This window comes from Drosophila subpulchrella, unplaced genomic scaffold (genome assembly GCF_014743375.2).
Source record: "Drosophila subpulchrella strain 33 F10 #4 breed RU33 unplaced genomic scaffold, RU_Dsub_v1.1 Primary Assembly Seq39, whole genome shotgun sequence".
Taxonomy (NCBI): domain Eukaryota; kingdom Metazoa; phylum Arthropoda; class Insecta; order Diptera; family Drosophilidae; genus Drosophila; species Drosophila subpulchrella.
The window spans coordinates 287,166-301,279 of record NW_023665611.1 but is presented as its reverse complement, the minus strand read 5'-3'; the positions used below and the strand labels follow the sequence as shown (position 1 = coordinate 301,279).

The 14,114-nt window shown below is 43.4% G+C and overlaps 1 long non-coding RNA gene across 1 annotated transcript; it reads left to right on the top strand.

The window, feature by feature from the left end:
• Window positions 1-11,462: 11,462 nt before the first annotated feature.
• Window positions 11,463-12,384, top strand: LOC119561985. Its single transcript, XR_005221586.1, has 3 exons — window positions 11,463-11,700; window positions 11,763-11,975; window positions 12,037-12,384. It is a non-coding gene; the product is annotated as an uncharacterized LOC119561985 (long non-coding RNA).
• The last annotated feature ends 1,730 nt before the right edge of the window (window positions 12,385-14,114 follow it).

Here is a 14,114-nt window from a genome sequence, read left to right as displayed (position 1 = left end):
GCATCTGCACGGCGACGATTCGGTAGGCGACTGGCCGGGCTTCCGTCTCTTTTTGCAACGCTAGCGATTGCAAGGGAGGCGGAATGTTCAGGCCCACTGTCCGATGAATCTGGACCCCGGCACCGCTATCCAATCGGACCGCTCTCCTAGTGCACCGCTCTCTCGCTCTCCCGCTCTGTTCCCAGCTTCCCTCCGTAAAGTCTCCGCTGCGCTTTTGAGCGCGGAACTCAGCTTAGGCTTAAGCAGTTCGATTCGATGGCAGTTCATACGAATAAACCGCGGTCGCTGCCCCGCCTCTACTTTGTATAAGTGAACAACAAATGTAATTTCTTTCGGTCAACAGGGTACTTCGCGTATCGTGTGTTTTTTCCCCTTCAGTTGAGAAGCAGACCGACGCATCCGACGTACGCCAGCCGCCCCCAGCAAGCCGCCGAAGCCCATCGCAGCAGCCAGCCGACGCCGCAAGTCCCCGCCGACGCCGCAAGTCCCCGCCGACGCCGCAAGTTCCCGCCGACGCCGCAAGTTTCCGCCGACGCCGAAAGTTCCCGGCGCCGCCTCCCACGCCATCTACCAGCGCTAGCGTTTCCCCGCTACCCCCGTCATACAGCGATACAACAACCAAGGGATCATAAATCCTTGACAGCCCTGAGAGTAAGGACATTTGAGTAACAGTAATTAATCTTGGACATGTAAAAATGATCCGAATCGGGGTCCCAGAGCAAACCTATTATTTTCACTTTTTCCGATTGAGTTGTATCGGTTTGATAAGCGCAATCCTCAGTTGGTATAAAGTCCATGAGTGTCGTACAATTGGAGCTCCACTGAAACTGAATTTTGCCTCCGCCAGCAGCCATGAGTCCTTTTCGGTATCCGCGCCTATGGATATATCGTCGACGTATGCATCCGTTAATAGCGTGGAAGCTGCCCGTGGATATCGATGCTAGTTGTTTGGGAACTCTTACTGCCAGAAAGAGTGATGGTGCCAGCCTGAAGGTAACGGTTAGCAACCGATAGTGATGAAGCGGGTCTTTTTTATCCTCTCGCCAAACAATCCGTTGAAAGTCCGTATGCTCGGGAGCGACCTTTATGCCCTGGAACATTTCCTCGGTGTCCGTACAAACAACATACCGATATTGTCGAAATCGCAAAAAATCTTCGTTGAGATCTCGCTGAATCGGCGTGCTGATGTGTAAGCGATCGTTAAAAGAATGACCAGATCCTTCGAATACAACACGACATTTCGCTTTGAGGACGGCATGGTCAGCTAGAAATAAACAATTTTCCTTCGGCACGATAAGCTGGTGTTTATCTAGGGCTTCCATGTGTCCCCGGTTAAAGTAATCCTTAATGAATTCGCAATATTGTTTTTTTTAATGCTGGATTCCGACGAAATTTGATTTCCAACAAAGCAAATCAATTCAAAGCCTGTTGTGAAGAATCATGAATTGGTAGCTTTCCCTTCCTGATAGGATCATCCAGGCGTCCTGATCTCGACAATAATCTGCTCCACGGGATCACAGGTACCGATAGTTGCCCGACTTGGCTGAATGGTATCTATCTCCATGAACGCCCTTACCGCCTCGATCTGAGCATGACGAGCTTGCTCCGGTTTTCCAGATGCTTGCAGTAGGGGCCCAGAACCTACAATTACCCAACCAAAGAACCTATTAAGTGCGAAGGCATTAGGTTTACTCAACAGTTTTCGTTGGTCCGTAAAAGACTCCATAGCTGCTCCGATCCGATAATTATATAATGTACCAAACCAAGTCCAGTCCTTGTAGATCTCCCCAACTTTTCATATGTACCTCTTCTACTCGAAAAATTGGGTTTGCGAAGCCACCAGCTGTGCTTGCGAGGTAGCTAATCGATCGGGGGTCCTCCACGTTGGCCATCATGGTAGACGAATGAGTGTTTGTCCGTTTTCTCTCAGCGATGGCATCTGATAACAACGCGTGCATTTCGTAGTACTTAGTTTCGTCCAAATCCTCTACTTGAGAGAGGGAGTATCTTTACGCAGACACCTTTATAATTTGGTTGAACGTGTCCATGATACAGCGAAGATGGTGTTCTGAAGAGTCCAAAACTGTTACGGTTGATATGAATTCCGAGGCCCGACCATGTACGCGATTAATTTGCGACTTTAATCTTTTATTTGGGCTGGTAAAGTACTCCAAAGTTTCGGCGCTTAACCTCCCGTACAATGTGTTTTAGGGGTGAGCAATGGAGATACTAAGTAGGGTTGTTGATAATATATCAAAATTTCGATATATCGATATTTTTTCTTAAAATGATATATTTATATCGTGATATTGAGCTTGCCCAAATATCGCAATATCGATATTTTTGATATTTTTTGGTACTTTTACTTTGGTCACTCTGAATTCCTAAGCGTTACCGAGTGCAAGTGCCACGTGTGTAAAAACGATAAATGAACGTAAAATCCAATTATACCGATATAAAAAACCGTACGGCAAAGTGCAAACTCTGCAAAAGAGTTTTTAAAACAAGTGGAAACTCTACCAACTTGTCTTAGCACCTCAAGAACAAACATTCCGATGTTTTCTCAAATTGTGCGCAAAAGAGGGTATGTAAGTTAACTAAAGTCAACCGGACAGAGTCGATGACCGGCTGTCCGAATACCATGCACCGGCCAAATCGCTGACACTGCATTTGACCGGATGCTCGTGCATAGCCGGCAAACACAGCACTTTTGCGTGGCCGCTATGAGTTAGCTTCTGTTAGCTTTAAGTCCAGAATTCATATTTAGTTCTGTTTGATATCTCGAATAAAGAGCACACTGCTCATGAACATTACTCCGGCCATCGCCGTCAAACTTATTTACATTCGTCCACTGAGCTTATGGCCAGGGGCATAGGGGGACAGTTATCCCCTCACCATAATCTTCAGTTGACTCATTGGTGGCCATAGTTGCCCAGCAGCCAACCCCTAACACTCGGAAGAGAGTTACGCAGCGGCTGCCCCACATCCAGCACATCAGATTATAGTTGCCAGCAGCCAACTCCCAACCACTTGAACGACAGCCACACAGTGGTTACTCTTCATCCAGCACATCAGCGACCATAGTTGTCTAGCGGACAACTATAACTACACAGCGACTACCCCGCCTACAACAAGCACCCTGCCGGTGCCCCTCACCTACGACAAGCACCCTGCCGGTGCCTTTACCTACAACAAGCACACCGCCGGTGCCCCTCACCTACGACAAGGACCCTGTCGGTGCCCCTCGCCTCAGGCAAGTACCCTGCCGGTACCCCTCACCTTTAGCAAGCACCCTACCGGTGCCCCATATTACCACTGGCCCGTACAGGAACGGTACCGCCGCCGGGCCAGCTACCAAAAAGTATAATTGGCGCTCAACGTAAATTAATTTTGGAATAAATTTGAGGGAACACACCACACACACACAGAAAAAAAACATGTAAGTGAGCCCCTTATTTAAATATTTTCTAATCTGCACAAGGTTATAAACACTTAAAAAAATTATATATGTTCTAAAAAAGAAAAAACTTATTTTAAATTAAAAAAAAAAAAATTTTTAATTTGTTTAATTAAAAAGAACAATAACTTTCTACTTATAAAAACTAATTCTGCAACTCCATGTAAAAATCAATGCCTTAATAAATAAAAGAGTTACAACGGACTCAGAATTTTGGAATCAGAATTTGGTTGACAATTTAGGTATTGCAGATAAATTTTTTCCCAACAAGGGTTATACAACGCATCGCTCTTATTTATGCTATATCCCAAATAATTCATATCAAGTTATTATTGCTATTAGCACTATATTCGCTAGCTTTGAATTTAGTGAACGGAACCACCCGTTCGCCGTCTTAAAGAAATATGACCCCGCATTCCTCGTTGCCTTTTTGTCTTTGTTGTTCTTTTGTTTAATTGCTTACGTTCGCATATCGTTAGGGTATTTAAGCCCATGAGTGCACAATTTCGTCAGTATAGAAACGCTGACCAGTACCCGAGCGACTCAGATTCCGATAGCGAAGAATCCCTTCGGGCTTCAACTCCGATAAACGCGGGAATAGACCCCCCAGCAGGTAGTGGGATGGATCCCGAGCAACTTAGGCAGGTTGTGCAGGCGGTCATCGACAATGCGTTGGCAGAGCAGGCCGCCTTAAATCGACAAAGGGAGGAACAACTAAGGTTAACTATCAATACACTGGCCAGCGAGGTGGCAGAGTTACGCGTGGCACCCGCCGCAGCCCAAGCACCGGCGCCGGCCCCAGAAATTAGGGTATACGCGGCCATACAAATCAGGGATGACGTTCAGTGTAGCGAGCCCCTCGACGCAGTCAAATGCCTACCCGAATTCGCGGGGGCACAAGAAGCGTATGTTTCTTGGAGACAGGCGGCCACGGCCGCATATCACATATTCAGACGATATGATGGTAGTTCACGCCACTATCAGGCGGTAATTATTATTAGAAGCAAAATTAGGGGACCTGCCGACGCAGTACTATCCTCATTTGGAACTGTGTTAAATTTTGACGCGATCATAAGTCGTCTTGACTTTACTTACAGCGACAAAAGACCGATGCACGTCATCGAACAAGAGCTAGGCACCCTCAGGCAGGGTAGCCCAACCCTATTACAATACTACGATGAGGTTGAGAAAAAGCTGACCTTATTGACCAACAAGGTTAACATGTCCTACGAACAAAGTATGGCGAAAATTCTATGTGAAAAATTCCGTGACGACGCGCTAAGGGTATTTATTTCGGGCCTAAAACGCAGTCTCACTGACGTGCTTTTCTCGGCAAAGCCGAAGGATATGCCATCGGCACTAGCCCTGGCACAAGAGGTGGAATCAAACTACGAGAGGTATCAGTTCGCGACTACGTTCGCAAGAAGCCAAGAGGAGCGAAAGTCAAGTCCAAAGACTCAAAGTCGTCAACAGGACAAGACACCCGCACAGGCGGAGTCACAAAATAGTGCCGGTAAAAACCCGCACTATAGCAAAACGTTTAAAGCGCAGGTTCATAATGAGCCGCGCAACAACAAGTTTCAAAATACGCAGGAGCCCATGGATGTAGATCTATCCGCCTCCAAGGTAATCCACCCTGTTCAAGTCCCCACTTATCAGAACAGAAGACCCGCAACTTCCGATCGCACGGGTAACCCAAAGAAACAACAGAGGGTTAATCACGTCGTTCAGAACGACGAACAAGTCGTAAAATCGTATGCCGATGCTGCCTCTGTCGCAGCTGCGAGAATAAACGACGACTCAATTTACGAGTACGACTCAGACACAATAAATTTTTTAGGGGAAAATCCCTGCTACCCGTCATCGGACGCAGAGTAGCGGGGGTGAACATGAAGTTCCTCATTGACACGGGCGCGTCCAAAAATTTCATTCGACCGCATAAAGGGTTGAAAGGCGTTCGCCCGGTAGAATCCAAATTCTCAGTTCATTCCATTCACGGCAAGACCAAAATCACAGAGAAATGCTGTGTGGCACGGTTTAACACGAATGCCACATTTTTTATTTTACGGGATTTAGAAACATTTGACGGGATAATAGGCCTCGACCTGTTAAAACAGGCAGGGGTATCACTATGCTTGGCTTCAGGTCAACTTAAATGGGGCACAGAGGTGGAACAGATTTCATTCCACACCTGCCCAGACGTCAACTTTACTAAGGTGGACTGCTCAGAGGCACCTCCTTTAGTAAAGGGAGCGTTCCAGAAAATGCTAAAGGACAGAAAAAAGTCCTTCGCTGACCCTAATGAAGCCCTGCCATATAATACGTCGGTAATAGCTACCATCAGGACTCTCGATGAAGAGCCCATTTACACCAAATTGTACCCTTACCCCATGGGGGCGGCGGATTTCGTCAACAAAGAGATTGACGATCTGCTTAAAAACGGCATAATCCAAAAATCGGTCTCCCCCTATAATAACCCAATATGGGTTGTGGATAAAAAGGGAATCGATGAGGATGGGAACAAAAAAATGCGGTTAGTGTTGGACTTTCGCAAACTGAACGAAAGAACAATACCTGATCGTTATCCCATGCCGAACATTTCAATGATATTAGGAAACTTGGGCAAAGCCAAGTATTTCTCAACGCTGGACTTAAAGTCCGGCTACCACCAAATTACTCTCGCGGAAAAAGACCGTGAGAAAACTTCCTTCTCGGTGAATGGGGGGAAGTACGAATTCCGCAGACTACCGTTTGGCCTCAAAAATGCAGGCAGCATTTTTCAGAGGACCATCGACGACATCCTACGGGAGCAGATCGGCAAGTTCTGCTATGTTTACGTTGACGACGTAATCATTTTTTCGGAGGATGAGAACGCTCACATTAGGCACGTGGATTGGGTTCTTAAGAGCCTGTACGATGCGAACATGAGAGTATCGGGAGAAAAGTCCAGCTTTTTTAAAAAAAGTGTGAGCTTCCTTGGGTTTATAGTCACCTGTAACGGTGCTACAACAGACCCAGAAAAGGTAAAGGCCATAAAAGAATTTCCGGAACCCAAAAATATTTTTGAGGTACGATCATTTCTAGGCTTAGCCAGTTATTATCGATGTTTCATTAAGGACTTCGCAGCAATAGCGAGGCCTATATCGGACATCTTGAAGGGGGAAAACGGAACAGTTAGTAGACACAGGTCACGAAACATTCCAGTTCAGTTCTGTGAGAAGCAACAACAAGCGTTCCAGAAACTTCGAAATATCTTGGCATCCGACAACGTGATGCTAAGGTACCCCGATTACAAAAAGGCATTTGATCTAACGACAGATGCCCTGGCCTATGGCATTGGGGCAGTATTGTCCCAAGAGGGACGGCCAATAACAATGATCTCAAGGACATTGAAAGATAGGGAGGTTAACTACGCCACAAACGAGAGGGAACTCTTAGCCATAATTTGGGCACTGGCCAAGCTGCGTCACTACTTATATGCAGTCAAAGATATAAACATCTTTACTGATCATCAACCATTGACCTTCGCGGTGGCAGAATCTAATCCAAATGCGAAAATCAAACGGTGGAAAGCTCGCATCGACGAGTGCGGCGCTAAAATCTTTTATAAGCCCGGCAAAGATAACTTCGTCGCAGATGCCCTCTCCAGACAGCAACTTAACGTTGTGGAGCAGGAGGAAGCTTATTCGTGTGCGGCCACTATTCACAGTGAAATGTCACTCACGCACACCATTGAAACTACGGATAAGCCATTAAACTGCTTTCAAAACCAGATAACTCTGGAGGAAGCACGCTTTTCCTCTAAACGCAGCTTCGTTCTTTTCGGAAACAAGAGACGACATAGCATTGACTTCACATGCAAGGAGTCGTTGCTTGAGGAGCTTGCAGACGCGATTGTCCCAAAAGGCGTAAACGCCATTCACTGCGATCTTCACACGCTGGCGATGATTCAGGATGTATTGGTCCGGCAATTCCCAGCCACCAAGTTCTGGCATTGCAAAAACCGTGTTACGGATATTTTTGCAGTCGATGAAAGACGGGAAATCCTCACAGCCGAGCATAATAGAGCTCACAGGTCAGCGCAGGAAAATGTTCAGCAAGTACTTTCAGAATACTACTTTCCAAAAATGACCAAGTTAGCAAGTGAAATCGTCACTAACTGTAAAACCTGCGCTAAGGCAAAATACGACCGACATCCAAAGAAACACGAGCTCGGCGAAACGCCAGTTCCATCTCAGGTGGGAGAAATGCTACACATAGACATTTTCTCCACAGATAAAAAATATTTTCTGACATGCGTTGACAAATTTTCAAAGTTTGCAATGGTCCAGCCAATTCCCTCTAGAACCATAGAGGATCTTAAACCGGCTCTGTTACAACTACTTAACGTCTTCCCCAAAGCTAGAGTCATCTATTGCGACAATGAGCCATCATTGAACTCGCACACCATTTTGGCCATGCTGGAAAATCACTTCGGCGTTAGCATTTCGAATGCACCGCCTCTCCACAGCGTCTCGAACGGACAAGTGGAACGCTTCCACAGCACTCTGGTAGAGCTGGCCAGATGTCTTAAAATCGACAAAGGCATCAGCGACCGTTGAATTAATTTTGCTGGCCAGCCGACGTAGTTGTAACACAATCAAGTCATCCACAGTACGAAATACAGGATAAGATAAAACAGGCCCAGGACAAGCTGAGAACAAGGGAAAATGCTTCTAGGCAAAATAGGGTGTTCAAGGTTGGCGACAAAGTCCTGGTAAAATCCAACAAAAGGCTAGGCAACAAGCTTTCACCATTATGCGAGGAGAAAACTGTGGAAGCGGACATGGGGACCACGGTCCTCATTAAGGGGAGGGTGGTCCACAAAGACAACCTGAAATAATTTAACCAACCAGAAAAAAACAATGTCTTTTATTTCTGTTTAGCCACTTGGCACAAATTTTTAATCCTTTTCGTAGCCAATTGGCCCAACTTTTAATAGTTATAGGCATAGATGGTAAAACATATTTTTTAAGTTTAAGCTAATTTCCGTTGGTGGTGGGCAACCTTGTCATAAACAAAAATATAGCTTCGAATTCATTTCACAGGTTCAAAATCGTCCTCTTCATCTTGTCTCTAACTACGGCGTCGACCCACATAACTGACTATTCCCAGGCGAAATATATTCCCATCATTGATGGTCGCATCCTGGTTTGGGAAGAGTACGCGTTCGTAAGGCACTCGGCAAATCTGTCTGAATATAGGCGCGTAGTTGAGGAAACGGACAACATGAGCGAAATGTTTCCTCTATCGCACATGAAAAAGCTTTTGAGCGTGGATACCGCTCATCTCCGAGACCTACTTGACTCATTGGGCGTACACCATAGGGTGGCTAGAAGTTTGGATTTTCTAGGGTCAGCATTAAAAATCGTGGCAGGAACACCAGACGCAGAAGATTTAGAAAAGATCAAATTTACTGAATTGCAGCTTATTAACTCAAACAATAGACAAGTGGAAATTAACAATAGAGTACAAGATCAAATTAATAAGCTTACCGCAACAGTCAACCAAATCCTGAAATCAGCTAAAAATTCACAAATTGACACTGGTCATTTATACGAGACATTGCTTGCTCGGAACAGGATGATCATGATGGAATTGCAGAACTTAGTACTTGCGATTACACTTGCAAAAATCAATATGGTTAGTCCAAATATATTAGACCACGCAGACTTAGAGAATGTTTGGCTTGAGGAGCCCACCGACACTCCCATAAGGGACATTTTGTCTGTTGCGTCCGTAAAAGTTCTACAATCCGATAACATTTTACACTTCATCATTAAATTTCCTAAGGTCAAACTAGCATGTAAGAAAATCACAATTTTCCCCGTAGCACACCATAATGTGATGTTACGATTAGTTGGTAATACAATAGCCGAGTGCAACGGAGAAGTCCACTCGATTAAGAACTGCTCGGTGGCACCAGGAGTCACCTTTTGTCGACTAACGGCGGAGAGCTCGTGCGCAAGAGAGCTACATGCAGGTGGAATAGCGCACTGCGAGACCCAGCCAAGTGATTTACATCCAATCACCTACGTCGACGAGGGAATCATCATCATCAATGACCGGTCAGCCCAAGTGCAGGTGGACAACGGAACCAGCGTCTGGGTACATGGAACGCACCTTGTCACTTTCGATGAACGCACCACCGTTAACGAAACCCTGTTCGTAAATCACGACACTGTCCGGAAGAGGACTGCGGGGGTAGCCAATTCGCCCTCTCTGAATATCACCATCAGTCGAAGCACTCTAAGCCTTCCCTACCTTCATCGTCTAAATGAACGTAATTTGGAATATATTCAGAAGTTCGGAGAAGAAATCAATACCAATCGAACACACATGGTAGCGCTAATCGCAGGAGCAATATTTTGCGCATTGATTTGTGTCGGTCTCACCTATCAGCGACTCACCAGGGCCAGAAGATCAGCGATCCAACTAAGGGAGGTGATTGCCGAAATAGGGTCGGCCGAGGGCGGCCTCAATCTTGAGGGGGGAGTAGTTAACTAAAGTCAACCGGACAGAGTCGATGACCGGCTGTCCGAATACCATGCACCGGCCAAATCGCTGACACAGCATTTGACCGGATGCTCGTGCATAGCCGGCAAACACAGCACTTTTGCGTGGCCGCTATGAGTTAGCTTCTGTTAGCTTTAAGACCAGAATTCATATTTAGTTCTGTTTGATATCTCGAATAAAGAGCACACTGCTCATGAACATTACTCCGGCCATCGCCGTCAAACTTATTTACATTCGTCCACTGAGCTTTAGGCCAGGGGCATAGGGGGACAGTTATCCCCTCACCATAATCTTCAGTTGACTCATTGGTGGCCATAGTTGCCCAGCAGCCAACCCCTAACACTCGGAAGAGAGTTACGCAGCGGCTGCCCCACATCCAGCACACAAGCGATTATAGTTGCCAGCAGCCAACTCCCAACCACTTGAACGACAGCCACACAGTGGTTACTCTTCATCCAGCACATCAGCGACCATAGTTGTCTAGCGGACAACTATAACTACACAGCGACTACCCCGCCTACAACAAGCACCCTGCCGGTGCCCCTCACCTACGACAAGCACCCTGCCGGTGCCTTCACCTACAACAAGCACCCCGCCGGTGCCCCTCACCTACGACTAGGACCCTGTCGGTGCCCCTCGCCTCAGGCAAGTACCCTGCCGGTACCCCTCACCTTTAGCAAGCACCCTACCGGTGCCCCATATTACCACTGGCCCGTACAGGAACGGTACCGCCGCCGGGCCAGCTACCAAAAAGTATAATTTGTATGTCATAAGTATTTGTGCGTTCGGTCATATGAAACTTGCTCATATACTACTGAAAATTGACGACAAACCCGTAAATGCATGTGGTTCTTAACATACATTAATTCGTTTCAATTTTTAGTTGGCAATAAACATTGAAAAAGTTCTAATAATAAGCAAATCTTTCAAGAGTGCGGAGGCTTTTAAAAGTAAGTGTGATTAAAAACCACTAGTTGTCTTGTAATAACATTAAAACTTCTCATTATTTTTATTTTAGATGACGGGTATATGTCAAAGGAGATTGCTGATGCAATTGTATATTTGATATGCAAGGACAACATGCCAGTGCGATGCGTTGAAAAAAAAACTTATTGTTTTTTGATTTGTGAAAGAATTAACAAAAAAAAAATATCAAAAATATCAAATATATTTTATTGATATTTTAAATATTTTTATCAGTTTTTATGATAAAAAAAATATTATCGACTTATAAATATCTGACAACCCTAATACTAAGTGAACTTCGCGATAGGGTCTACTTAAGTATCGATATATCGAAACGAGGCATTACACGTATTCCCTATTCCTTAGTGGGAGTTACAGAACAATGGTATAATAACAAACTATTTACAACTAATCCATTTATTCCGAAACAGTTTGCTTATGCCGAACAGCTGTTTGCTTCAGCGATGCTCTTTCTGAACAGGAATCCGCTTAAAGTTGCATCAGCGATTTTTAGCGGATGTGTGAAGAGGGTGTTAGAGTCATGGGAAGTATGGCTGGCCGGTGTAACTGTGCAAGATAACGACATTTTTAGAAAAACCTTATTTTCTCGAAATCTGTAGGTTTAATTGGCAAAAGAATTAAAAAATAAGAAAAGCCCTGTGATCCCGATCGAGGTTTTCAAACATCGATGTTCCATCACTGCTTGGCAGATAAGAATCTTGGTAAGCTAAGCACATTTTTGATTAAGTAAAATAAACTAAAATATACGTTCAAATTGGTACAGATCTCGACAAATATTGGTGTTGTCGGCGCTTCGATATGGAGAAGATCGCCAACACCAGAATCCACAGCAGAGTCGGACCTATTATTCAGTTGTTTACAAACTAATCAAACTCAAAAAATTCATAGCGGTCGCGCGGATTCCATATTGGCTTTGCAGCAATACTTGAATGCGAGTAATTTGAACCCTGCCCAAAACCCTTTGGATTATTGGAAGGTACAAAAAATAACAATTTAATTGGTAACCAACTTAAAAATCCAATTTCTTCTTTCATCAGATATCAAATGACGCCGGATTCAAAACATGCGTTTTTAAATACTTCTGCGTACCGGCCACCTCTACTGAAAGTGAGAGGATGTTCAGTAAAGCTGGACTACTTGTAAGCGAGAAGAGAATATGATTTAATTCCTAAACAAAAATGATTGGATAATTTAGTTTTAGTTATGTTATTTTTTTCTTATTTTTTTAGTAGAACTTTATACTGTTTTTTAATTTATTTTTAATTGAATTGTGATTTAATTTTACTTTTTGTGTTGAACGAGTAGTTTAAGTCTCACTTTGAATTTGCAGGACACAAAAACAGAAAACAATGGATCTTAAATAAAGCATAATTTTTTATAATGAACTTACACATTGCATTTATTTGTGGTATTCGTTTATAATATTATATGGAGTATAAACATTTTTCAAAATTACAGCCAAAAAAAATTCGATGTATCGATACATCGATGTTTTTTTTTGAAAAACATCGAAACATGTAGGTAAACATCGATGATTTTCCAGCTCTACAGGCAATGCCTTGTAATGGCTCCTTCAGCTTTCCTTTAGCGGGCGGCCATTTTCCTATTCCCTATAGCCCTGCAAGCATTTTCTATCGCGTAACGCACTATTAAGGGGGTATTCTACTCTAGAGGCTCTAGTTTCGAGCCTTTTTTAACAATTAATTAAAACTAAACAATTGATATTTTTACTGTCGGGTTTTTTATCATTTGTTTATTTAACTTAGAAGAGTACATAAAAAAATTAAAAAAAAAAAATTTTTTTTCATCGAGTTATGCGTCCTTAAAGTAGAGGGGGAAAAAAAAGGCCGTGTCCCTTGTGGTCATCTGAAAAATAAAAAAAAAAGATTCTTAATCAGTACGAATGTCGCTATGTCATGAACCAGAAAAACTTAAAAAAAATTTTGTCATAAAATGGCGGCCACTCAAAAAAAAGGTCGATTTATTTACTAATTTTTTAATTTTATCGAATTTTTTAAAAATATTACAAATTTTAAATTCTTATTTTTTGTTGGTTCATGCGATAGAGAGATATTAAAAGAATATTCATGCCAAATTTTAAGTAAATCGGCTGATTAGAAATTGAAATATTATGGCTACCGTATCAGAAAAAGTAGTTTGGAGAAAAACGCGTTTAAAGTTTTACGTTAAATTTCAGGCAGTGTAACTAATAGAATAACCCGTATAACTTACATTCTCTTAATCAGCCATCCCAGCTTCATACATTGGGCCTTTTTCTACTTCATATCGATTAATTTTAGCAGTTCTTTCATGATATCGATCAGTTCTTCCTTCTTTTAAAGCATCTGAAGCTCGGACCTCAGACCGTTGGATCCTTACAGCGTTGCGCCTGACAGCAAACCCAAGAGATTCTAGGCCGATTTTAATTCCCATAAGTTTCATAATATTTAGAATAGGATAAAAACCTTCATTAAAAATACAGACTGCTAAATAATTTGCAATTTCAATTGTCTGGAATCCAGCATGAGTATGTTTGGGTGAAAACGTCCATATCAAAGAATTGAGCGACTCGTTGTTATTTTGAGTTTCACAACCCAAACAACGGTCTAATAAAGAATCATCCGACAAGCTTTCATAAATAGGCTTCAAAACTTCTAAAACCTTATCAGTTAGAGGTGGATCCTCGTGGGAAAAGTCATCCAGAGTATCTTCAGCCGCTGCTTTCTGCCACTTGCACCAACTGTCTGGTCCAGGTGGACAATTCATGTGCGCGGGATTCTTATCAGTTGAACTTTTATGGAAATAAGTTGCCCATATCTCCAATTTTAACTCCCAGTCCCCGTGCAGCTGTCCGAGAAAATGACATTTTTTGCTTACAATTAGCACACATTATCATTAATGCAAGAGATGAAAACACAGAACAAAATTCTAATAAACAATAACCAAAATTACTATCCACTAAAATTTCATCATCACTTGAACTCTTCAACTTTGCTGCCGATGCACTAGTAAAAGATGTATCCTCTTCAAGAGTATGTTGATTACCGTTAAACCTCCGTTTTTTGATCTGCCGGGACGCGAAGTACCTTGTCTGCTACTTTTTTTATCCATTTTA